Here is an 11,373-nt window from a genome sequence, read left to right as displayed (position 1 = left end):
GAGCTGTTAGAATTTAATATAAAATTATATCCTTGCTATATAGTAGCTTGGAAAAAAACCCTCTACAGACAATCATGAATAAATTCTAACATGTTTTTAGTGGAAATTTTCAGGACAATAGTGTTTTTTAATAGGACCTACTTGAATACCTCTTGTTAAATAAAATGCAATTTCTTCACAACAGCAGAATTTTGAACTAAATAAATTGTACAGAAAAATTTACCAGAACAAATTTTGACTCTTCAGTGCAAGAGGAGTACAGGGACGCTTATGAAAAAGTGAAGAAAATTGGGAAAAAAACCCTCCAAATATCTTTTTTCCTGGAAAATGTAATATCAGTTCCGGAAGCTTAAACACTTAAGTTATTTAAACCTTTTGGCACAAAATGGCACCTTTCCTTATCTTCTAATTTCATATGCCAGAGATCAGAGATGCCAGCTGAAGCCAGTGAGCTGCACAGGACAGAGTCTGGGGCCAGACTGGTACCAGAACACTTTTTGTTCACTAAACCATTAATTTTGTGAAAGGCACCATGTGATGCCTGGCCTGCAATAGCAGAAGACTGCAATCAGTGACATTCCCTTTTCTGCTACCTCTGCTTCACGTTTTTCATAAATTGGGGGTTCATTTTTCTTCCATTCTGCGTATAAAATGACTTTACATGTTCCAAGTGGAAATACACTTAGGTAATCACCCAGAAGGACAGATATAAAATTTCAACATAAGTGCATGTTGGATGCCTCTATTCCATATAGAAGCAAGTAACTCCGAGGACAAATTGGCTGCTGTTCCTACTCACATGTAGAGTTTAAAGTTGCAAAGAGATGAAAAGCATCACAATTCCAAAACTAACGATAGGAAATTTGCTATTTATAAACTCTGTATGTGCTGTTTGGAAATGTTTACTTCTAGGCCATTTCTCAAAAAAAGGATGGGGTGGCCCACTGTAAGGCTCTTGAAAGGTCTGACTTCTCTTTTCTGCTGGGACATCACCTTCCCCATGCACTCCCAGGAAAACATCTACTATGGTCTCCAAATTGTTTTAGCTGTGCAAGATGAGATGGGATCTGATGATCTTGCAAAATTGGGCCTGTAATTTATTTTTTGCCTTGTGCTTTGGGTAAACCCCCATAAACTGGTATTGCTAACAGATTAATACCTCAAACTGGGATGCAGTTGGATTCTGCAGTAAGAAGAGCTATATGATTACCTTGGATAGGTAAATAAGAAGTGGTGCTCACAGGCCTTGGCATTTAGTGTGCTGACAGTGACAATGGAAAGATTTATTAAAAACTACTGCATCAATTAGAGTCTGTATTTTGTTTCACTGCAATATGCTTCTCTGTGTTTTGCTTTCTAGCTTATTTAGCAAAATAAGCTCTCTGTTGAATACATCAGCTGGCTGTTAAAATGAGTGAAAATTCATGGTCTTCCACAACAACACTGCACTGAAAAAAGCAAATTAAATCCAGACATGCAGATGAGAAGAGCAAAGTAGGCTCATCGGCCTGGCAACAGCAAAAGCCAGACAGGGTTTGTTATCTCTCCATCTCCCTTCTCCCTTCCACACAGTTGTAGGAGCTGATTCACTATGACAGGAAGAGAGCAGCACCCAGATCAAGGATCTCTTTAATGGAATCTCATTGCCTCACAGTGAAGAGCTGTTTTATCCCTCTTATCTCCGTTTCTCTTCAAGCAGCCTCACTGCCTTTCCCTCATTCACCCCTCCCTCTGAAACCCTACTCCATCTTCTATCAAAAAAGGAGGAGGAATAAAGCTATGATGTTTCTTGCTGCTACTACCATATTCACTTTCCTTGCATGTTGTGACTTTTCTATTGGGGCTTTGACTGTTTGCATTTCATACATCCATGTTTTATATCACTCACAAAAGGGCTGTGACATTTTGAATGTGTTCCAAGTAAATAAGATTTAGATATGGACAAGCATGAGGCAGTGGCACCACCCCAATGAAGAGCAGAGTGCCAGGCACTATTTTAGACATTGAATCAAAACTCAGGTATATGGTGCTGTGCTCCTCCCTTACCCTTTTTCTGCTTAAGCAATAGCCACCAGTGACACTCAGAATGGCAGTATCTATCTTCAAATTGAACTCTGGGGAGGCAGAAAACAGCAGAATATTTAATGGCTATAAATCTTGCTCAGCAGCTGAGGGCTAGTTGAGCATGGGCCAACCCAAATACAGCTGTTATGCAAATATGACTGTAAGTCAATCACTTTATCCCAATAACTAGGAGACAGTCTAGGACATGTTGAGCTCTACTGCATGACAGGGTTGTATGCTGAGATCTCCTGTTGAGTGGGGACACCTGTCAAGGTTACTCCTCGAGATTAAGAGAGTCCTTATCAAGTGATGCTCAATAGGTGAATTGGAAATAGGAGCCCTGAAATTTTGAAATCCTAGCTAAGTGATATAAAGGATTATTTGTGCATATATGATCCTTTAGACATAAACAGCTAGCGAAGTCTGGGTCTAAGCCTGAATCCAGCCACCCCTCAAACTCCCGTCTGAGAAAGAGTTTAGAATGCAGAGGGGTCTTTTCTGACCCTAATAACTCTATGGGAGGATCTCTGGACACCTTTGTCTGACAGCGTCATCCATGCAGTGCACACCTTGCAAATGAATCTTGTTAAGACACTATCATATCTGCCATTGAACTTTGTTAACTTACTGTCTGATATCAATAAAAGGTATTGGTGCTTGTCTCTTGAGAGTGAAGTACATGACTCCATCTGTGACAAGGCGAGGCTCAAACCCTGTGAGGGGCCCCCATACTCCAGCTAGTTCCATTGTATGCCAAGGCCTTGTCTAAGATATGCAAGTACTTGTCCAATCCAAGTGTATCAGTAGCCCACTGCTTTGAATAGGATTACTCACACTATGAAGTACCTTCCTGAACTGGAGCTTCAGTACTGACTTGAATAGCAGAGAAAAAAAAAACATTTGAGATCCACTGGAAAAGTGCTAATTCAAACCCCATGTAAAATGTAGGCTAGTCTGAACAGCTACGTTATTTCTCTGAAGAAATATACAGTCATCTTGGCAAAGCTCACTTGTTATTGAATTCATTTTTATATGACAATCTATGGGAAATTTAGTAATGCCTCACATTTACTTTTTTAATGGAAACTATGTGAAAATATTTCAAGTTAACAAATGCTAACACCCTTTAGTAGTCTTCAAAACATAACTAGAGATTCAACATTTTTCTTTATTATGATCCTATTTAAAAATCACAGATAAACACAACTACTTCTCCTCTGAAAAAATGGAAAACCTTTTCAAGTACTGCATATCAAAGAAATAAAATGCAAGGAGATATAGATCAAATAACATCTATATGAAAGTAGATCAAATAACATTTTTGTTTCTTTTATTGCCAACTCATGTGGAGGTCCTTTTGTTTTCTCACATAATGGATGGTTGCTTGGGGCAATCTCTGTGAATCACGTACATTTGTCTACCATTGCATTTGACCCAATGACTTTACTGTGAAACCACAGTTCGTGGTACCTCCTAAGGGTATTCACAGTGAAAACTTTATGCATCATTTTAGGGGTGTTGAAATGACTGAAATACAGTAAGAGGCATACAGGAATTTCCCTCACCAGCAGAAGATGAAGTAAACAAACAAGAAAATACAATTTCATCATAAACCCATCGGGGTTGGAGATGGGTCACCATATAGAGCAGTATAGGAAGAATAGCTTGGTTTCCATGTTCATTAAATACTACTCTGCTGAAACTGCAAGCAAGAATGCTGATTAGCCCTAGCCACTCTACATCGGACCAACATTGAGAGATGTCTAAATATTCATCTGACTGAAAAATCTGCAGCTTCTTGTGACCTAACTTATTTCCAAAGCAATTATTTAGAAGTAAACAATTCTGCTTTCCTTTCTCAAAACCTCACTCTCTGTCTTAAACTGTTCTACTTTTGCAAAAAATGCATAATTAATTCTTCTAAACACCCTGATCACTTCTTGCTACAATATTGTATTGATGTTACTCTAAGGATCCCCATCACAGCTCTAATATTTTGCACTGAAACTGTTGTCTAGATTAATTGTGTTGGCCCCATTGCTGGACTCCAAAGCCAGAAATCATTCTGCTTAGCAAACCTAATGATGCAAATGCTCTGAGGTGACTTAGAGAAGATTACAGAATCGTAGAATAGTTTGGGTTGGAAGGGACCTTTAAAGGTCATCCAGTGTTACCCCCACAGGTGTAAATCACAGAATATCAGAATAGTCAGAGTTGGAAGGGACCTTGGAGATCATCTAGTCCAAGCCCCCTGCCAAGGTAGGGTCACCCAGAGCAGGTGACACAGGAATGTGTCCAGGTGGGTTTTGAATGTTACTATGCTCTGCCACAGTCAATGCAAAGTTCTTCCTCATGTTGAGGTGGAAATTCTTGTGGTCTAGTTTATGGCCGTTGCTCCTCATCCATTTTGATCATAAGATCCCTTCCTGAAATCTTAGGGTTTCACTGATTTTTACAAACACCATAAAAAATATTTGGCTTATCTTGTCTTTGTACACAGAGCATCAGCTTCTTTTTTATGCTATGCAGTTCAAAAAACATCACTCTACTATCTCAGTGTAGAACCCAGTAGCTTTTGTCCATGTTTTCTAGATACCTAGTCAGAACTCAAAGACACAAAGAAGAGAAGAATACACCAGTATTCTTAGTATTTTGCTCCAGTGGTTGACCACCATCAAAATAATTTCCTGCTGCTTATTCTCATTATCTTCTTACTTAAATTATGTAGACAGTTCTGCCTGATGTCATTTTGTACAACTGAAGCTTCAGTCCAACACCTATTTAAATCAAGGGAAACATTCATATTGATTACAAAGAATATTGAACCAAGCTCTGAATTATATATAACACTGCTCTGTGGTTTATGAGATGAATGTTAAAGAAAGTATCTCTTTATTTTCCAGCGGAAAGAGAATAAGAATGATAGAGAGAATGCTGCCCTCTCATGGTTTTATGGATGAATATGATCTCATAATATACTAAAAATTAAAAAATGACATTTTTAGGGTGCTATGTGCTGATCTGTTATATATTGCACTGACAGGCATACTTGTAACAGGTCTCACCCCTGCCACAATAAATGTGATAAAAGCACTGAAAACATAGCCCATTAATGTCAGACATGGAAGTAATGAAGCACCAGGAGAAAGTGTGATGCAAGAGGCAAGTTTAATATCACTGTTTTCCACCCAGCTTTGAAAACTCATCCATTCTTCAGAAGAACTGTTCCACACTGCAAGAAGGCCTGAGTGCCACTGAGAAGGAGATAGAGAAAGAACTTTTCTAGTTTAAGGGCAAGTCAGTTTCAAATTCCTGGAATCTTTTTCCCTTCCCAATGAGTAATCTTCTGAACACACATAAAGAAACAGAAATGGGTACAAACTGATTGAGAGGAAATCAGGCTTCCCACACATCTTTGGTAGCTATTGAGCAGTATGGAACATACCCAGCATACCCAGCATATCCAGTGCATGCAAGATCCAGGGCAGCTACTAAACTACCCTCAAGATCAGAGCTGCTGTTGGTCTTCTGTGCCCTCCATGCACATTCTCAGCACAGCTGATAATGACCTTTACTGTCTTCATGACCAGTTGAAATTTCAGACTGAAAAACATGGTGTTAAACCAGAGGATCCCTGTGGTGATCTCCCTGGAAAAGTATTCCTTGAAGCTATTCAAAGCAGCTTCACATTTTTTTGTAAGAACTGGATATAATACTGCATAACCTCAGACCATGAGCTCTGTCATGTCTCATGTTCTGCAGAGTCCTACATGTGTAAAACCATGAAAGAAAACACATCAAGATGTGCAGACCATTGAAATCTTCAAGTAAACATTATCCACATTTATCTATCACTTCCTTACTAGGAATAACCAAATTCCATCTTGACTAACTGCTAAACTATGTTGAATTGGAAAAAAAAAGACATAAAATAATTAGTTATATTTAAACAAATCATAGGCCAGAATAGACCATTAGGTCATGTAGCCTTGTGTCATGCACAACATGAATTTCACCTAATTACTGCCAATAAGTTATGTTTGATTACAATAAAATCCTCCAGAAAAGTGTAAAAATGTCAAAAAAGATAATTTCTTTCTTTGGCAGATTGTGAAGGTTAAATCTCTGTCATTCTTAACTGTTTGCATATTTCTCCTTTACTTCTCACTGAAAGACATTTTCTGTCTTTCAGTCATCATTTTATAGCCTTATTGACATCTTAATTTTACAGATGGATCTTCCAAACTGTTGTTACTCAAAGGTTAATGGAGACTTTCTAAAAAAAAAAAAGTAAGGGCTTTATCTCCATAGTGGTATTTTTTAATAATTTTGGGTGTAGTTATGACAATATAATGTAAAATAATCTCCTGTTCCCATTTGAGATGGTAAACTCCTGGATTTATTGCCCTGAAAGAGAAACTTCATCCTTAACACATTGGTAGTGTTATGGTTTGCCCATTTTCTCAAAATTGGACTGGGGTATATTGGTCTGGCCATACTAAGTCTAAAAAATTACTTGAATACCAAATATGAGTATTGAATACATTTCAAATGACTTTATTTTGTGTCAGGTTATAACACTGTAATAAGGTGAATGGCAGCAGAGTAATTCTGGTTTCCAGTTGGTCTCCTGGAGGAAAACCTGTCATGTCTATCACAGTCAACCAGATATATTGCTCCAAACACAGACTGGATTTTACTTCTCTTGAGTGTCCTAGAGAAAGGGAGAGTTCAGGCCTACCCAGTTACTTGTCTCTGCCCCTCACTGGTGCCAATGTTGCATGCCATGTTAAGCAATTTTAAAATATCAGAATAAAGGTAGAATAAAAATATACTGTATATATTTTTTACTCCTCCATTTCTCTGTAACAGCTTTCTGGGCTTCAAGAGCTCACATACAGATTCATATTCAAGAGATCACTTGAACAGCTTCAGAAGACCGTGCAATCCTAGCAAATGATGTGCAAGCTCTGTAGCCTAAAGCTTTAGAGAAGTGGTTTATGGACAGTACTGTAGACTTCAACTTCCAGCAATATGTGTAGCCAGGCATGACTGCTGCTACCATAACCTAAGCTGATAAGGAGAATAAATGACCTTGCTCCAGAACATTATCTTCATAGTTTTGAGTCTGTTGTTCTAGAGGACACAGAAAGGTACATGTCATAGAACCATTCACCACTGTACATGAACAACAGCTCCAAGATAAAAGGAATGAAAAATGACATTTAATTGTAGTCATCTTATGGTCCATTGAGCCCAAATTTTCCCTCACTCTAGAGCATGGTCAGGTGCTGGAGAGAACCACAGAATCACCAGGGTCATTTAGGTTGGAAAAGACCTCTAAGATCATCAAGTTCAACCTTTGACTGAACACCACCTTGTTAACTAGACCATGGCACTAAGTGCCACATGCACTCATTTCTTGAACACCTCCAGGGGTGGTGACTCCATCACTGCACCCCTGGGCAGTTCATTCCAGTGCTTAACAACCCTTTCCACAAATAAATTCCTTCTGATTCAGTTGCTCTTATGGATTTCAGAATTGCTGCATTTCTCTGTGGAAATCTGTTTACTGAAGTAGCTGTACAGCTAAAACAGCTCCAGAGCTACAAAACAGAGACTTACCTTCTCCTTTATACATGTTTTGTATTAGCTGTGCCCAGGGGTTGTTTTTTTACCCATACTTCATCCTGCCTTATTAGTATGGATAAAGGAGCTGATGACTACAGAGATTGCAAGGGTTTTCTTTAGAATCCCTCAAGGGCCATTTTGAGCATTTTTGTAGCTATTTATCTACCCCAAACAGAATGAAAATGGTCAAATGAGAGAGGAATGAAACATTATGCAAAGAAAGAACTGGAAGAACCAGGATGACTTAGTACAAAACAAGGGACAAGGCCTCTAAAAAAGTAACAGCAAAGCTAGCCATTCTATACCCATACTGAGCACAGAAGAGGAAAAATCAAGTCAAAAGGCAGCAAGAATGCTGTAGGCTGACCCCTGGAAAAATACTCTCTGCTTGGAAGACAGTTAAATACTGGAAGAGGCTGCGTGAAGAAGCTTGGCTTCAGTGTCATTACAGTTATATAAGGAGAGGTTAAAAAAACCTTTGTCAGCCACAGTTGATTTTATCTGGGGACAGCAGAAGGTCTCCAGTGGTTTATCAGGGTCTTTTCTAGGGAACACCTGCCGTCCTGAATAAACTCTTCAGCTTCTGTTCCACACCAACTGACACTGAAATCACAAGAGCTGCAATAGTTATGGAAGTCTCAGGAAAGAACCAGGCAACATTTCTGAGAGGTTTAGGCACAGGCTTTCCAAGTACACCCAAAGACTTTAGGCCTATTATACCCTGTGCCACCACGCTGGGAGAGAGGGTTTGCAGAGGTGCAGGGATGAAGCCTTGTGGTTAGAGGACATTTGCTATTGGGTGTTTACAACAGCAGACAGGAAACCAGAATAACAAACTCTTGGCAGAGTTACCAGGTAACAGTTTTTTACTTATTGTTCATATAGATGTATTGCTGTTTTCTACCACTAAGCCTGTGTGCCTTTTCCTCCAAATGTAGTTCCAATAGTCTTCTATAAATTCTTTGACTTGGTGGCAAAGATGTGTTGTGTATTAGGGGCACATCAAGAGGACACACAGTCTGCAAGAGAGCTTGAGCTAGGGAAGTTGGTTTCAAAAGAAGATCCACCCAGGAGCTATTTAAACCTGTCCCTTGTTTTTGCCAGTAACATCAGGAAGAAGGCTTGCAAAGAGAAATTCACTTTCTCCTAAACTAGCCAGAGGCCTTTTTAAGGAAACAGAAAGGAAAAAAAAATCTCCTAGTAGAGCTTCCTTTCCTGACTCCCTGATGGTCCTTACCTACCAGGTCTAAGAAGCAGTAAGTAGGAGCAGGAAAGGTTTTAAATGCTTGATTTGGTATGAGGGAAGTAGAAAAGCTCAGATTTTCAAGGAGCTTAAAGTGCAGGTCTGAGTCTGAGATCTATTCTGTACATGAAAGCAGGAGAGGAATTCATGCCAACCAGGTGAGGAAGCACAGGGGAATACACTTGTGAGCTCTTGTCACCATAAAATCAATGTCCTTCAATCCTCTGAGCAGTTTTGCAACGGCAACGGAGCATCTTCTAAGAGACTCTTTAATTCAGGGGGCTGTGAGAGGCTGAGAGAAACTCAGACACATATCTAGCACAACAGTCTTTTGCTTGCCTACACCATTCCCTTCTTGGGAATCAGGAAGCAAGTTCAAGGATGGCTGAGGCTCTTAAATACAACACACTACTTTTAGCTACGCAAGGCATGTTCTTTGCCCATCCCACGTGTAGCATCAGGTACTAAGTTTCCCAGAAGTCATGAAGCATCAGTCATTCTTAGTACCCAGGCAATTTTTCTAGTGGGCCTTTTCATCCTTCCCAAGCACTTTAAAGTAAACTCAGCTTTTTGTTGCAGTCTGACATCCCTTTCAACCATTTCTAGGATTTATCTCATGTGTGCTGCAGACATGCTGCAGGCTCTGCTCCAAATCATGCTTCAAGGACCATTTGTTTTAGTCGTTTCTGGGTTAGTCTGTACCTCCCAGCACAGGCTAGTCCAGGCACTTGCTCTCCCAACATAAAAGTGACTCACTGTGCCTAGACACTGTCTTCTCCACCCCTTCTTTCCTGGGTGAACTCAGGGTCCCCAAATCATTTAATCTTCCTGCTTGACTGTATCATAGCAGATGTGACTTCCAGTGGAACTAAACCCATTGGCAACCAAACCAAGAACAGTCCATCCATCTGTTTCTTGATCTTTTGAGGCATTTTCTTCCAGTCAGAGGTAGAAGATAGAAGGAAATGTGTTCTTCAGTCTTAGAGAATTCAGGGGCCAGGCTTGGTCAGAGTGGGGAACAGTTCCATGAGGGAAACAATAAACTATAAAAAAATGAAAGAAAATAAAATTAATTGAAATAAAATAAATAAGATATTCAGTGTCAGAATCTGAGTGGCATTTATGAGTGTACAGGAAAATACTAGCATCCATGTGGTCTCAATGTTTTATAAGAGCAATAAAGCTAACATGGACTCAGTCCAATCTCTAAAATTGTGACACAGAGTGTTATTGCTAATTCTTGAAGATTAAAGCAGCTTCTGGCTCTCTCTCAGTGGCCCAATATGTACTGCAAGCTGCCAGAAAATAAATAAGCTGTATTAATTGCCCTCTGTCTTGGTGTTTCTTCCAAGAATGGTTGGCAACTGTTGCCATAGCCATTGCAAGTTCTCGCCAATGGCCAGAACTAAGAAGTGGATGGGTAATTTTGGCACCTTTTTTTCTGCTTTCCTACATTCACCACAGGTATATCACACCACAGAGAATAATAACAAATGTTATAATAACAAATGTTTCTCTTCAGGCATCATTATCTACTAGAGAAGTATTGAGCAAAGTATTCCAAGGTCAGACTTTCCCGGTAACTGGTGGGTATTTAAATTCATTAAACAGTGGAATTCACACTGGAATCGCAACAGCATTTTCCTTTCTTGGGCAAAGTTTTTATGGATGACAGGGTTTTCCAGTAAAGAAACTCAATGGACCTTCAATCATTCCAGTTGAAGACTCTCTTAATTGTGAATCAACTACTTAGATCTGCATTCCCTGAAACTATGGAACTGAAGAGACCAATAAACACAAACAATGCATTCCACTCTATCATAAGTGGTTTGCTTTTTTACTTTTTTTTTGTATCAATGCAGATATTATCTCAGATGCAAATTCTCAGCTTTCCCACTGTTCTCCATAATACATCCCTTACAGGAAAACCCTAATGAGGTCTTAAATTCAGACTTTTTTATGATTGTTCTCTTTCCAGTACTCAGGGAAAAAACACAATTCCAAAGCTCCTTCAGTATTTGTATCTTAGAGTCAATATCTGGTGTGTGAGGTCATTGCACACACCCAGGCTTTTAACTTTGAGACATTTCTTGTAACTTATAATAAAGACAATATGTGTTGCAATCAGTGTTGTTTCCAGGCCCAACAGTTATAACTGTTCACACTTTGGTTAGTACTTTATCTATGTTTTCTCTGATCTTTGGATAAAGTGGCAAGAGGATGCATCAGGTGGTGTGGAATATTGACATAATTTTCTGGTGACAGAAGAAGGGAGGCTTGCAAATGAGATCTGGCAGCTGTGTGGGTAAAAGGAAGAATACGTATCAGAGTATTAAATCTCTATTGTATTTTATTTAAAATTTAAGCAAGAAAAAAGAAACTGCTGAGACACATAATCATTGCTGACTACAGCACATGCAAACAAATAAACCCAT

Source organism: Pithys albifrons, chromosome 4 (assembly GCF_047495875.1).
Source record: "Pithys albifrons albifrons isolate INPA30051 chromosome 4, PitAlb_v1, whole genome shotgun sequence".
In the NCBI taxonomy this organism is placed as follows: Eukaryota; Metazoa; Chordata; class Aves; order Passeriformes; family Thamnophilidae; genus Pithys; species Pithys albifrons.
The sequence above is the reverse complement of the archived record's forward strand: the minus strand, read 5'-3'. Positions refer to the sequence as shown.